This window comes from Scyliorhinus canicula, chromosome 11 (assembly GCF_902713615.1).
Source record: "Scyliorhinus canicula chromosome 11, sScyCan1.1, whole genome shotgun sequence".
In the NCBI taxonomy this organism is placed as follows: domain Eukaryota; kingdom Metazoa; phylum Chordata; class Chondrichthyes; order Carcharhiniformes; family Scyliorhinidae; genus Scyliorhinus; species Scyliorhinus canicula.
In genome coordinates this window covers 60,410,221-60,425,881 of record NC_052156.1, presented here as the reverse complement: position 1 = coordinate 60,425,881, position 15,661 = coordinate 60,410,221, and the positions used below count along the sequence as shown (strand labels likewise).

Genomic DNA, 15,661 nt, shown 5'->3' with positions numbered 1-15,661 from the left:
GGAAAATGGAGTTGAAGCCCAAGATCAGTCATGATCATATTGGATGGAAGAGTGGGCTCAATGGGCCACATGATCTTCCCCTGGTCCTATTTCTTGTGTTCTTACAAATGGACAGGAGAAGGTATCAGCTAAATATTACAAACATATTCCTGGCCCAAGAGAAGACAATGGCAACCTTCCATCTCGTAAGCCAATAGTTTGTGCCATGTTTGGCACATCTCGTAAGATAATAGTTTGTGTGGGCAGCATGCTAGCACAGTGGTTAGCACAGTTGCTTCGCAGCTCCAGGGTCCCAGGTTCGATTCCCAGTGTGGGTCGCTGTCTGTGTGGAGTTTGCACTTTCTCCCTGTGTCTGTGTGGGTTTCCTCCGGGTGCTCCAGTTTCCTCCAACAGTCCAAAGATGTGCAGGTTAGGTGGATTGGCCATGATAAATTGTCCTTAGTGTCCAAAAAAGGTTGGGTGTGGTCACGGGGATAGGGTGGCAACATGGGCTTAAGTGGGGTGCTCTTTCCAAGGGCTGGTGCAGACTTGATGGGCCGAATGGCCTCCTACAGCACTGTAATTTCTATGGTGGTCAACTCCATTTTAAGCATCACCTGGTGTTGCTCAGATGTCTCATTCTGCCATGGCAGCTTCTGCCACATTTTCTGCAAAGAAACGCAGTGGGCTGAGCGGTTGTGTAATTCACTGGCATTTGTTTTCTTTGGGCCCTCTTCTTGGACAGCTGTGCTTTTAATTCCTGCTAGCCCTGTTCTAGGGGGGAAAGAAAAAAGAAAAGATGTTTGAGTTTTTGCAAGCATAAATGTTTTCTTATCCTGTTTGATTTTTCTTCTATTGTTTCCGGCTCTGATTGAAGGTGATGGGACTGATAAGATGTAAAGGGAGGAGGGGTGGGCCTCTGCTCCCGCACCTTGGGAGATTGTTTGTTTGCTTTCTGTATTTGTTGCTGTTGTTTTGAGAAGTTACGTGAAGAGTGGGGGGGGGGGGGGGGGGGGGGGGGGGGGGGGTGAGGATTCAGCAGGTGGTAGGATGCTAGGCGTCAGAGGCGCGAGCTGCTAGGCTAGCTGGGAGAGCCTGTTCACGGGAGCAAAGTGGGGGAAGAGTTGAAGAGAGACGGAGTAAGGGGGAGGGGAGGGTAGGAGGTGATTGCTGACAACTAGGGGACTTTTAAGAGGTTGGAGATGGAGACCAGATGGTGGAGGCTGCCGAGGGGTGGGCCAGGGGAGGAGCTGGCCATGGGCTAAGGGCTGGTCTAGGAAAAGTCATGGCTGATCAACAAGGGAGGGGGGCATGAGCAACCCCCCCCCCCCCCCCACACCCCGGACCAGGCTGATTACGTTAATGTTCGTGGACTGAATGGGCCGGTCAAAAGGGCCCGTGTGCCCGCACACTTGGGACAGCTAAAAGCGACGCGGCCATGCCACAGGAGACACACTTGAAGCTGGCAGACCAAGTTAGACTTAAGAAGGGATGGGCCGGACAGGTATTCCATTTGGGCCTGGACTTTAAAACAAGGGGAGTGGCCATCCTGATTAACGAAAGGGTGGCATTTGAGGTAGGGAAGATAGAGGCAGCCCGGGAGACAGATTTATTATAGTTTGCGGGAAACTGGAGGGAATGGCAGTGGTGTTGGTAAATATATATGCCCCAAATGATGATGTCGCGTTTGTCAGGAAGGTGCTGGGAAAGATCCTGGGTGTTGACTCGCACCAGTTGGTTATGTGGGGTGACTTCAACACGGTCCTAGATCCGAGAATGGAGCGGTCGAGTTCCAGGCCAGGGAAGGTATCAGCAATGGTGAAAGCGGGTTCATGGAGCGCATGGGACGGGTTGATCCATGGAGATTCGAGAGGCCACGGAGCAAGGAATATTAATTTCACTCCCATGTTCACCTGGTATACTCCAGGATAGATTTCTTTGTACTGGATATAACATTTGTTAGCGGGGGTGGAGGACACTGAGTACTCAGCAATTGTAGTGTCAGACCACGGGCCGTGTTGGATAGATCTGCGGATAAGCACAGGGAAGTCCCAGTGCCCGCAGTGGAGATTAGATGCAGGAATGTTAGCGGACGACGGCTGTGAGCGAGTGAGAGAGGCCATTCGGGGGTATATAAAGAACAACGACATGGGAGAGACCGTGGCTGGGGTGGTGTGGGAGGCATTGAAGGCGGTTATTCGAAGGGAATGTATTTTGATTCGGGCTCAGAGGGAGAAGACTGAATGGGCGGAGCTGGACAGATTGGTAGGAGAAATCTTACAGGTGGACAGGAGACATCGGAGTCTCCGAATGAGGAGCTCCTAAAGGAGCGTCAGAGACTCCAAATGGAATTTGGGCTCCTTTCCACAGGAAAGGCAGAGGGACAGCTGGGGAAGGCAAAAGGGGCAATATATGAATATGGGGAGAAAGCTAGCAGGATGCTGGCACATCAGCTGAGGAAGCAGGAGGCGGTGAGAGAAATAGGAAAAATAAAGGATATGAGTGGGAAGGTAGAGATGGATCCGAGAGCAGTTAACGACGTGTTCCGTGAATTCTATAGTCTATATTAGTCGGAACCCTGATCGGGGATGAGGGTATGAATCAATTCCTGGGGAGGCTAGAGTTCCCGAAGGTAGATGAGGAGCTGGTGGAAGTCTTGGGGGGCCCAATTGGGCTCAGGGAGGTGATAGATGGATTGAGGGAGATGCAATTGGGTAAGGCCCCAGGACCTGATGGATTCCCAGTGGAATTTTATAAAAGGTTTTTGGGTTACTGGGCCGCTTCTGGCCAAGGCTTTTAATGAGTCCAAAGAGCTGGGAGTATTTCCCCCAACGCTATCACAGGCATCAATCTCTCTCATCCTGAAGCGAGACAAAGACCCGGAGAGCTATGGATCATACAGGCCAATTTCCCTTTTGAATGTAGATGCTAAATTGCTGGCAAAGATCTTGGTCACCCGAATAGAGGATTGTGTCCCGGAAGTAATCAGGGAGGATCAGACGGGATTTGTGAAGGGCAGGCACCTCACGTCCAATATTAGATGGCTTCTTAATGTCATAATGATACCAGCGGAGGGGCGCGTGATGTTCAGGTGGCTGTAGCCATGGACGGAGAGAAGGATTTCGACTGGGTGGAGTGGAAGTACCTATGGGATATTTTAGGCAGGTTTGGGCTCGGGCAGGGATTTGTGGATTGGGTCCGGCTGTTATATCAGGCTCAGGTGACAAATATAAGAACCAACCGAGTCCAGTCAGAATACTTCAGTCTCTGCAGGGGGACAAGGCAGGGATGCCCGCTCTCCCCATTACTGTTTGCCCTGGCCATAGAGCCCTTAGCAATGGCCCTTAGATCATTGAATGCCTGGCGGGGAATAGTGAGGGGGAGAGTGGAGCAGAGGGTCTCTCTCTATGCGGACGACTTGCTGCTCTATGTCACAGATCCGGTGGCGGGGATGGCCAAATTCATGGGGATACTCGGAGAATTTGGGTGATTTTCAGGCTACAAGTCAAATATGGGAAAGAGCGAGATGTTCATGATCCAGGCATGGGGGCAGGAAAGGAGACTGAAGGACTTACCTTTTAAAGTGGCTGAGAGGAGTTTTAGAGATCTGGGGATTCAAGTGGCTAAGGATTGGGGGCAGCTTCATAAGTTTAATCTGGGCAAAGCGGTGGATCAAATGAAAAGGGACTTCCGCAGATGGGACATGCTCCCACTGATGCTGGCGGGGAGGGTTCAGACGGTGAAGATGACAGTCCTTCCGAGACTGCTCTTCTTTTTTCAATGTCTTCCAATTTTTGTCCCAAAGGCTTTTTTTAGGAAAATGAAACCGGCGATATTGGGTGTTGTGTGGGCGGGTAAAACTCCGAGAGTAAAGAAGGCACTTCTGGAGGGAGGCTTGGCCCTCCCGAGGTTCATTAACTATTACTGGGCGGCCAACATATCGATGGTCAGGAAGTGGCTAGTGGGGGAGGGGTCGGTTTAGGAGTGAGTGGAGGAGGCATCCAACAAGGTATGAGTTTGGAGGCTTTACTAGCAGCCCCTCTGCCGTTTTGCCGGCTCGGTACTCTACAGGCCCTGTGGTGGTGGCAGCCCGAAGGGTGTGGGGACAATGGAGGCAGCACATGAGGTTGGAGGGGGCGTGAGTGCAACCACCGGTTTGCCCAGGGGGGGCTGGATGGGGGCTTTAAGAGATGGCAGCGGGCAGGGATTGAGAGATTTGGGGACCTATTCATCCAGGAGGGCTTTCCGACCTTGGAGGCACTAGAGGAGGAGTTTGAGTTGCCGGGTGGAACGGGTTTGGGTACCTTCAGGTGAGGGACTTTGTACGGAGGCACGTTCCAAGCTTTCCTCGCCTCCCCCTGAGGGGACTACAGGACAAGGTGATGCCAAAAACAGGGGTTGGAGAGGAGAGGGTTTCAGAGGGGCTGTTTAGCTCACAGGGCTAATCGCTGGCTTTTAAAGCAGACCAAGGTAAGCCAGCAGCACGGTTCGATTCCCGTAACAGTCTCCCCGAACAGGCGCCGGAATGTGGCGACTAGGGGCTTTTCACAGTAACTTCATTTGAAGCCTACTCGTGACAATAAGCGATTTTCATTTCATTTCATAAAGGAGTTGAAGGAATGGGAATGGGCCTCTATTAGAGCGGTGAAGAGGATGTGGGAGGAGGAGCTGGGAGGAGGACTGGAAATTGAACTGTGAGAAAAAGACTTGAAGAGAGTCAATTCATCCTCGTTGTGTGCCAGACTTCACCGTGATCCAGTTCAAGGTGGTCCACAGGGCCCACATGATGGCAGCTCAGATGAGCAGGTTCTTTGAGGAGATGGAGGACAGATGTGGGTGGTGTGGAGGTAGCCCAGCGAACCATGTACATATGTTTCGGGCATGCACAAAATTGAGGGGATTCTGGCAGGGATTTGCGGACGTTATGACAGAAGTCCTGGAAGGGAGGGTAACTCCAAGTCCAGAACTGGCAATATTTGGGGTCTCGGAATATCCGGGGGCCGGGGGCCAGGGGAGGGAGGCCAATTTCCTGGCCTTCTCCTCCCTGGTGGCCCGCAGACAGATTTTGCTGGGATGGAGGGACTCGGAGCCCCTGAAGTCAGGTGTGTGGATCAGGAATATGGCAGGGTTTCTCAGTCTGGAAAAAAAATCAAGTTCGCCTTGAGAGGATCAACTCAGGCGTTCGCCCGGAGATGGCAACCATTCATGGATTTCTTCAGCAGTAAGGGGGAGGGGAAAAGTGGGGTGGGGGAGGAAAACAGGAGGCATAGCAATGTTAGTTAAGTAATTAAGGAATAGGGCGGGGTTAGTAGGGGACATTGTTTTCTGTTATTTGTTCTTTTAGGCGCTTTGCATGTGTCGGCCCACGCGGTTGTTTAAGAAATGTTAACGTGTTAAACTGTGAAAATTACAAATGTTTCAATAAAATATTTTCCAAAAAAAAGAAACATACTTATTTCTGTGTCCAGAATAGTTTATACAAAAAACTGATAGATTTTCAATTAATCATATGTGAATATAACTTTCACAAATCAGGTTATTCTAATCATATATCAAAATAACTGCTAGAAAATTAATCTAATGTTCAATTCAAAATCATTTTGATCGCAGTTTCAGAACAATAAGTTATTGCTCTCAGTTGTACTCAAGACTTGTTTCATGTATGATGTAAAACTACCAGGTTTTCTGTGACAAAATTATTTTGGGGACCTAGCTACCAATTTATTTATAAATGTTTGATAACAAAATAACAATTGTACCCTTTGTCCAACTTAAAACAACAATACAAGAGCTATACATACTTTAAAAACACTGTAGCTATGTTACGCATTTTCTTTATGATTAAGAAGTATTGCATTCCACAGGGAATAGTACAATTCCAGTTTCATACTGGAATCAATCCTATAATGTATGTGGTACCACTGGGGGTTGTGAGACAGTGAAATGCTCCACTGGGAGCTGTGCTGTAATAGAATAATCAACATATCTCACTTCCAGGCATCTTGTCACTCATGAGGACTGTACTCTAAGTGTTCTGATTATGGGAGGGGTGCAGCAACTGAAACAATGTGGTGTTTTATTGTTTTCCTTAGTTTTTCATGGAAGGGAAGGATATTTACTGTTAAATTGTTCGCAGCCAATTTCTTTCCACCATGTGTATTTAGATAGGCTGCCAATAATCTCTTGCAGAATTCATGCAAATTTTTAAAAATGCTTTGTATCTCATCAACTCATACAGTTTGAAAATGCTGGAACTCTAATAAACGACACAAGACCGTTTGATTGTTGAAGATCAACATAAACATAATGATGCAGAGATCAATATGTTTTGATAGCTATAAGCTATCGCTAAATAATACACTACCTTACGTTTCTGAATGGATTAAAAAGCTAAATAAATAAATTAGATAGTTATGCAATACTTCAATAGAGTTCCCAGATTGAGCAGCACAAAACTCACAAACAACAGAAGGTTTTTGATTAGAGTAGGGCATTCATCTGAGGTATTTGTAATTTTTCCTCAAGGTTGTTTTTCATCCCTGATTCAATGTGAAACTAGCAGTGCATATCTACAAGTGCATATTTAGCAGAGGAATAGCATATTTAGATGCTGTGTTCAATCCAGAAACAAGCTTTGTTTTCTGGATCTGTTACTATGCAAAATGATCTTCCCATCAGGTGTACTAATTTACTCAGCTGTTTTAAAACAATGCATTTGAAAGTAAAGGTTAATATCAAAAAAATCTTAATAAAATGCTTAGCTGGTACACATCCGAATATACTAACTAACCTCTGTTGGACTCTGAGGATGCAGAGTAGTGCATTAGTATTCTAATACTTTCTATTTGATTTAGGTCCAAGCATCTTTAAGATTCATTTGGTGGATATTTTAATAAGACTGTGATTCAAACTGTAAGGGATCCTTAATTTTGTTTCATTTACCATATTTCAGTACTAATTTTCAAGGTACTTTTATACTTTATGAAATTTAGCAACCTGGTTGTCAGGAAATGTTCTAAATTGTCTTATTAATTTCATCATGAACTTGAAGAATTAGTAATTTAACATTAGAATTCAAGCCATAATCAACAACCAAAGGCTTAATTGAGCCATTTAGTTTGAAGGTAAAATGTTAACTTCAGTACATTGTTCCATCCAGTGTGATTGAAGTCAACAGCATTGCCTGATTCCCTAACATTATCATTGCTGCCAAATCTTAGTTATATTGTACAGATTCTGAGCTTTGAAGCCAAAAACAGTTTCATTCTACCTCCTGTATTATAGAATTAAACCTTAATGCCTTAAGGGTGACAATAAGAGAAGTTAATGAGATAGTAGAATCAGTGCCAACTTCCCAATCATAAGGACAATTATCACATTGTTGTACTGCCTAAAGATAAGTCACTGGTTTTAGGAGGGAAATTAATGGCATAATCATCTGCAATCATTGGTGACAATACTATAGAAAACTCTCCTTGAACAAAGTGAGTTTGAAACACTTAGAAAGATTCAGTCAAAAATACTCCAAATTATTTCTCTTTCTTATGTTTACGTTATTGGGCCTGCCACAACTAAGCACTTTTCCTATATTATTAAATACTAGAATTACATTCTTTGTTGTGAGAGAAGAGGACTCAGATTTCAGACATGCACTTGAATGCTTGTATTTCTTTATAGGACATAGTGTCAAAGTATTTTTCTCTTATGGTGATGAGAAATCTGTGCTTTAGACCAAAATCTTCCTTATCAATGATTCTATTCTCATATTACACATTGTACTGAATAGTAGAAAGTGAATTGTACAAATGGAAGATTTACAAAAACAAGGCAAAATCCTATTTGTATACCCTAATCCAAAGTAATGGTGAACTAGCTATTGTTGGACCAATTGCATGTTTATTTCATGTCAGAAAAGGAAGAATTTAATTTCAATTCTGATTCTAGAATTGGAATGGGATCAATGTATTCATATTTCATCATTACCATGGGCAGCACGGTAGCACAAGTGGGTATTGCACTGTGGCTTCACAGCGCCTGGGTCCCAGGTTTGATTCCCCGCTGGGTCACTGTCTGTGCAGAGTCTGGACCTTTTCCCTGTGTCTGCGTGGGTTTCCTCCGGGTGCTTCGGTTTCCTTCCACAATCCAAAGACATGCAGGTTAGGTGGATTGGCCATGATAAATTGCCCTTAGTGACCAAAAACGTTAGGAGGGGTTATTGGGTTACGTGGATAGACTGGAAGTGAGGGCTTAAGTGGGTTGGTGCAGACTCGATGGGCCAAATGGCCTCCTTCTGCACTGTATGTTCTATGTTCTTTCTATCCAAATTAATTGCTCAACCACCTTTCAGAATTTTTCTTAATCTTGCTTTAGTTTTCTACTCTGGCTAGCTTCTAACATTGGATGCAAACACTCTTTAATGAGCATTTCAATGATCCATTTGTTTAACTTGTGACAAATACCCTAGACATAAGAAAATATATCATGCAACATCCGGTTAGGGAATGCGACTGATCTGTAAAGCGAAATCTTTGGACTCCTTTATCTGAGAAATCAATCTTCTTTCACTTATCCACCATATGTATGCTTAGGCATGATACAGTTTGGTTCAGCTAAAAATATATAAAATTACCTCTCTAATTAGTCGCCAGGGCCATAGGGATAGCTTCTTGCATCTATTACAACTATCAACAGGCCCTAAATGAAGTCTCTATGCATCCTGTTGGCAGTATGGAAAAAAAGCACAATAGTTGTATCCTCAAGCACTTTGTTCTCTTTGTAGGTAGAAAGATGAGGTAGATTCCCATGTACTCTTTTGTTTTGGGTTGGCTGTATGATCAATGGGAACGTATTCATTACTGCAAAATTGTAGAGAAGGCTTCAGGTTGTGAGGTTGGATAAGTGATGATAAAGCAATAGGTTAAAGGAACAAATTAAAGATGTAAGGGCAAAGCAAATTAAGATAATATTAATAAAATAAAATAAATTAGAAAAATAAAATATAAACAAGCAACGTATAATTGAATCCCGAGGTAAAGTAAAACAAAAGAAAAAGGTTAGCAAAAGAAAAATTTTCAGCTTTTGAAAAGAATAAAAATAGAAATACACATCAACTCTATCAGTTTCTGGGAAGAGATAAGAAACGTTAACATTGGATCATTAGCAAATTGTATATTTCCACTAATTCATGAGGTTATATCAGCACTTAGAATTAATTTTAGCCTCCAAATTCTATTGCTGATTATACATGCATATGATAATTGTTCTTTTTAAACATTAAATAAACTTGATTGTGAGTGACATTTCTTTTGCATTTCAGTGGTGTTTGCTTCTCATATCCCACTAGATTATGTGAAATTATTCCAAGATGTCACTGATATGCCTAAAGTTGAGCATCTTTCTTCAAATTTATGAGTACTTTTTCAGTCAATGACAGGTGTTTGCTACGGGGAGAGGGTTTATATTTTGTTTATTTACGATCAATTTACCTCTGACAGACAAGCAAGTAGCAAAGGAAGAGACCTGAATTAGGATTGAGGGAAAACTGAAAGAATATGAGAAGAACGCTTGGAACAAAGGCAGCAAGATGCTTCAAAATCCTGAGGAATATTTTCCACTACATGGACAAATGTCGACATCAAGTTTGGAGCCACATTATTTATATTGTGCGGTCGTAATCCTCTGCATACAAGGAAATATAAAGAAAAACACTGTACACTGCAAATTCACCAGTCTCCACAGATTCCAACTTCCACCCCTACCCTGTAAGTAGCCTAGCAGTCATTATCCCCTCTTGTGCTCCCAATTGGACGCAGGACTATATGAAACATACGTGCTTGGATGGGTGCTTTAGCCCCAATGGCACAATCTCTAATGCAGAAATAAGAAAAATCTTGAGCATCTCCAGTTGGCCAGAAGAGCAGGGATGGCTGACCTGTGAACTGTTATCCACTGATGAGAAATACAAGAAGCAAGCAATCTGATTGATCTAGAACCAACAGCCAATGGAATGGGTAACACCACAGAAGCCTACAAAGTGGTCAAGGCGTAAAACACAGAAAGTATCTAAATTCAAAATGAGTTTTACAAAAAACGACCTCGAAAAATGCTAAACAAATTGCCAACAGGAATGGAAAAGAATGAGGAGTGAGTTAGGTGGAAGTCCAACACTGAACTCCAGTCTCTGTCCACCTGACCTCTCTCCCTTGCATGGCATGTGTGATCACAGATTCGCCATGCTGTCCAAACGTGTTTCTATCGACCAAAGGTCTAAATCACGTCTATCGGTTGAACAGCGAATACGTTTTTAAAAATGAACCCGTCCTTGCTGAAGCATGAATTTAATGTGTGGTGAAATGCAGGCTGAGGACCGATATATGGGTGACAGTGCAGCTGAGCGCCCATCCCGCTAACTGACTGCACAGATAAAAACCCATACTGATGAATTACCAATAAGTAACTAGCTGTACCATTAACGGGGACGGCACCACTCAATAGTCTATACATATAAAGGACTATATAGATATATCGACGCCAATCACGGGGGTAGCGCACAGAAGCCAAAATTCTCAAGTCCGAGAGTGAGTATCGATCCAGGTGAGTGAGTGTACAGCTGAAGAGCTCTACAGTTGGACCTTCATAGTGGACTCCCCAGTAATGCCCGTCACTGTCGGTGCTCCTTCACAAAAGTTAAAATGCTTCCCTCCGATGCACACTCTGAGTGTGGTATTGTCAACAAAAATTGTAAGGAATAACACAAGCGTTAAAGCCAGGGGTCAGGGAAACTCGGACTGCACAAGGTTATTCTGAACCGTCTTAACTCCCCGAGGTGCACACAGTGAGGTTAACCACTCTAGAATACTACAAATGTGGCAGACAGTGAATGGACACCATGCTTAGTAAATAAATTAATCTTTTCATAAAATCTTAACAACATTCGTGGCTGAAATGCAATTCAATTACATTGCAACCGTAAGGACCACGGAGACCAGGGTGATTGGGGTGAAATATCGCGCGAAACTCCATTTGTCCGAGTTTCAAATAGTTTTTCACTGATATTTAAGATTTGAAATAAAAATGAGGTGATTTCAGGAGGGAAAATCCTCCGGTTAATATGATAAAATCTGCAAACGTATCCATCAAATGTTTAAAGTTTAACTGAATGCTGTAAAAAATACACCAAACCGGCATCTTTATCATTTAAAAAATCTGATTGAACGTTATTATTTAAGGACATAATTGGGATAATGCTGGACAGTATTGGGAGAGAGAAAACATAATTACGTAACGATTAAGTGAGTTGAAAATGTGGCTAGTAAATCAGGAATTTGCTTTTTTAGAAGATTTCGGGGCGAAACGCACAGAGGGTATTCAGAAATTACAGTTGGGTTCACTTTGCAATAAAGTTGAACGTTTAGACTGCACCCCAGATTTGTTGATTGTTATCTCGTTGTTTTGTCGCTACTCCGCGATTCCAACTTTGCATTTCACGGTCAAGTCCAACCGCCTGAATTGGGAACCGCTAGACGCCTGTCCACACGGTTCAGCGGGATTTACGCGGACCTTCACCCAACTTTGACGGTGGGGGTTATTCGGAAAGAACTGCCGGCGCATTCCTCGCGGCTTTGGGGACAAGATCGCACAGCCGGAGACGGCGTTAGAAATGTGCTCCGCGAGGATTCAGGGAAACTGCAGGGAATTTAGGACGAAACGGGTAACTGTCTACTGAAGCTATTCGTTAGGGCAGGAAAATATCCCAACGATTTTCGGTTTCCACCTTGTTGCCAATGAGCGATTTCAGTTTATTTTGTATACAATGGACTGGTATTTACACAGCTGGGAAGAACCGCGGGCTTTCGCTGCAATGACTCAAAGTTCTAACCGTTGTGCAGGTATTTGATGTTAAGGCTTTTCTTATGCACACATCTGGATTGCCTTAGACTGGTTGTAGCCCGTTCTGTCAATGTATCTAAACTAATGATATTAATAAAAGCGCTTCTTGTATAATTGGGATTAAACCTAAATGTGACAATGGTATAATTTGATTCAGACTCGGATATCTGATTTTTGCTTTGTTCAATTATTTTAACCATGACGCATTCAGGCGTTGTATATTTACAATATTCCTAACTTTGTACCATTTAATTCTGCATCGGATCGGGTTCAAATAATGCTGCCATTGTACATGCATTATTTTCTCCTTGGCGTTTTCCGACACTTTTACTACCAGGGGATGGCGTTCCAGGCTCTCCATTTGCTCAAATCCATCTCTCAGCAGAACGGAGACTTGAGAGAAATCCGCCACTCTTCAGCACGGCCACTGATAGCCCCTGTAATAAATTAAGCGTCATTTATAAATAAATTTATATCTCCGCATTTCAGTCCTTGATCAAGGACACGCAAGGTTTCAGAAAGATTTCAGTTAAATTGCAGATTAATGTTACGTTCTAGAAGTGTTAATTGGACTACTGAACCGATTCGCAAGCATTTTTCAAGAAAAGAAAAATCGCCCCATCGGGTTCGTAATTAATGTTTTTATTATAAGGCTATCAAGGAAAAAAAATCTGTCGCAGCTTCGTGTGCTCGATTGTTTCAGAAGGAGTTATATATCAATTCCAGTAATCCGCAGTCACAATGTATCAGAAGATGGCTCTTAAAGAGACTAAAGGTTTGAGGACTGGTGTCATACTCGGCTATGGTGGACTTCAGAGCTGAGCAAACCCAGGCAATCATTTCAAAGAGGATCCTCTCCATACGCCGATGAGCTGAGATATTACAACTAGACGCGCACAGCAAACCATTAACAAGACAGGGTGACATACATTGCAAGTTACAAACTTTACCCTCCGCATCTCACCCCTTTCCAACATAACTTTCTTTTTGCTATTTCTGCCCTTCCTTTGTAAATAATAATAAATGAAGCTGGGAGACTTTGTGGCCCCCGCAGTTGCTGAATACGATATGGCACGAAATGGATCGGCACTTTCGCAGATTGTCCCTGTTTAGTGTGTGAGAGAGAGGGAGAGAAATGGTCAGTGAAGTAGATAAGAGTAGGGTTGGCACTCTTTAGATTGACACTTTCTACTTCCTGACAGGGTTGTCCTCTTGCTGAACTTTCACCTCCCGAACCCAGCTGCCTTCATTGGCCAGAGAGCACCGAGCGAGGCGAGCCGAGGGGAGCCGAGCGGAGCGGGAGCGCCTCTCGGAGTCGCTGAGCTGCTTGGCCCAGTTCTCTGTATATACACACACACACATATATTATATATAACCCACTCACACTTTCAACATTTTCACAATCACTTTCACTGGGTCGAGCTCCTCCAGAGCCCGTATGAGACCGGGGTGGGGAGACTTATGTTTCCTTTTATTTGGTGTTAACGCCAAACTTGCTCCCATGCAGCTCGGAGCCTCGCACACAGCAGCTTTTTCTCTTCCCCCCTCTCTGATACATGTTGTTTACACAGCAGGTGGATATGACGTCAGGGGGCAGCTTGCAGCAAAAAATAACAACATCCAACTCCGCGATTTGTATCTCCCCCCCCCCTTCCCCCAAAACCAACCACTCCAAAAAAGCTCATTAAGTTTGCTAGAATTGTGAATAATGAAAAGTGAAGGGGGACGCGCGGCGGGAGGATAGCAAAGGGATCGGATCAAGTGCGAGTTTGATCCGGCTTCCTCGTTGCACTGGAAGGATTTTTCTGTCTTTGGAAAGCGGCTGCTCCACAACATAGTGCCAGAGCGGAGTAATATATTGTTATTTATTGTGTGCTTGTTGCATGCTTTTCTCGTACACAATCGCATGTGTGTTGCAGGGTCAAATTATCTCCTGATTGCCCAACAACCTAAAAGCAGCACCAACTGGTGAGTTTGAATTTGATTATTTTCTCTCCCACTGCCCTGCTCGCTTTCAGGTTAACTACTCTGCTTGGCTTGACTCTGATTTCCTGCAAAGCCCCACGTGCAGTTTGGGGTGTTTTAAACGGCGGCGGGGGCGGGGGGCATTGTTTGTCAAAGTGGGTTTCGACTCGGAACTGAACAATTTGCACTGCCAATACACATACACACAATTGCTGCTGACCGGGGTGGGTGATGGTAGTGGTGTGTGTGCGTGGAGGAGGAGGGGGGCGGCAGTTTGTGTGTGAGAGAGTTTGAGGTGTGGGAGTCCCCGGCTTGTTTAGCGAGAGGTTATTAATCAGAATGGTCAGTTTGAAGGAGTTGAGTTGCGCGAGGTTTCTCTTCCTTTATTGAGGATTAAATGGGCAGGTCAACGGAGACTTGACAAGGGATCTCTCCTCTCTTCTCCCCCACCCCACCCGAGGTAGGTGGGTGGGCACTATGGGTGGGGGAAAGAGACACACCGTGTGAACCGCACGGGAAAGGGGAACTCTTGAAACTTTTGTCACTTTTTTAAAAAAAGCATCCCTGTACTTTCCGAAACACCCATGCGAGTGTGCATGGGCGTGATAGCGTTCTGACCAGGAAGGTCATCGAATTTACGGGGGTAATCGAGGGTCTCAACATTAGCCCAATGTTATTTTTAGTCATAGTTTGACCGATCCGTCCTGTATTGAGTTTGTGTGTGTCAGAAACGTACTGATTTTTGTGTGTGGTGTGGGATGGGGGCAACTATTAAGTTAGTGCAATGTATCATCTCCTGCTTTCCAGTGAGACCCGAATACACTTCTTCATCGGCACTTTCTTCAGCTTTGGCCGCGGGAAGCTCCAGTATTGAAAGTAAGAAACCCGAAGGTGCAGGCGGATTAAAAACACGTCCTGTTTGATTGAGGAAGAACGCATTGCTGCTTGCTGGGCAGTTGTATTTTCGGTATACCACACGGCCGAGCAGCGAGGATGGGAAGTCTCCACCTATATCAATCACCCTCCGAAACAAGTAGCAGCTTTTACACACACACCTACCCCAGCGCCCTCCCCACCCTCCTTCACTCAACTCTTACTGGGAGATGTCTTTTCCCAGTGGGAATTGCAGTTCGCTCCTTAATATCCCTCAGACTTGGGGAGGGTGAGGTGTCCGATACGGGGATGCTTGGGAGGGGAGGGGGTGAATTTGAAAGCCCCAGACCCAATAAGGGGAGTGGGAGAGGTGGACGAACCCGAACCCCATCGAGTGCCAGACGGATTGTTTTGTCAGCCCCCGGGAGCTGAATCTGGCGCCTCCACGACTTTGTTGTTAACTTCGTGTTTGTTTTAACTTTTTTGTTATTGATGAAAGGAGAGATAGAGCTGGGTAGGGGGCGGGGGCGCCACACATAGCCGCGGAGTCCAGAGGCTCTTTTGTTATGGTGATGCCGGTGTTTACTCAGATCTTCCTCAAAACTTTCCTGTCAGACAGACTGTGGCTGCTCGGCCACTTCAGACACTTTCTCACTGCACCAGTAAATACCACCGAATCAAACAAAAACCTCACAGTTTGAACACCAATCTTCAATAAACAAACATATATCTGGATATATTACTTTTTAAAAAAAATATATTTTTTGGTCACATGTATTCCACAGCTCCGCGCGCGGGGGTCCCTCTCACTCAGCTGCTCACTGGAAGTTTGTTCGCTTGACTTCGCCGAGTTTTGGCGGCTGCTGGGCGGACAATGAGATTTTTGTGTCTTGACAGCGGAGTTTAGAGAGGACAGCGTCAGTAGGAGCAAGGTACTGCATTTTATTATATACAA

The 15,661-nt window shown here is 44.6% G+C and overlaps 1 protein-coding gene and 1 long non-coding RNA gene across 12 annotated transcripts in view; one reads left to right on the top strand and one right to left on the bottom strand.

The window, feature by feature from the left end:
• Positions 1–565: 565 nt before the first annotated feature.
• Positions 566–13,446, bottom strand: LOC119973106. Its single transcript, XR_005462234.1, has 3 exons — positions 13,253–13,446; positions 12,114–12,305; positions 566–753 (listed from the first exon to the last, which is right to left on the bottom strand). It is a non-coding gene; the product is annotated as an uncharacterized LOC119973106 (long non-coding RNA).
• Positions 13,447–13,559: 113 nt separating this feature from the next.
• The window catches only part of foxp1b (forkhead box P1b), a 645,688-nt gene continuing 643,586 nt past the window's right edge, over positions 13,560–15,661 (top strand). For 4 of the 11 annotated variants that reach the window (XM_038810658.1, XM_038810652.1, XM_038810653.1 and 1 more), the window contains exon 1: positions 13,560–13,836. The gene's annotated coding sequence lies outside the window, so the exon portion shown is untranslated. Of the gene's footprint in view, positions 13,837–15,491; positions 15,639–15,661 lie in introns of all 11 variants that reach the window. The other 7 variants (XM_038810651.1, XM_038810660.1, XM_038810655.1 and 4 more) reach the window with 6 other exon arrangements.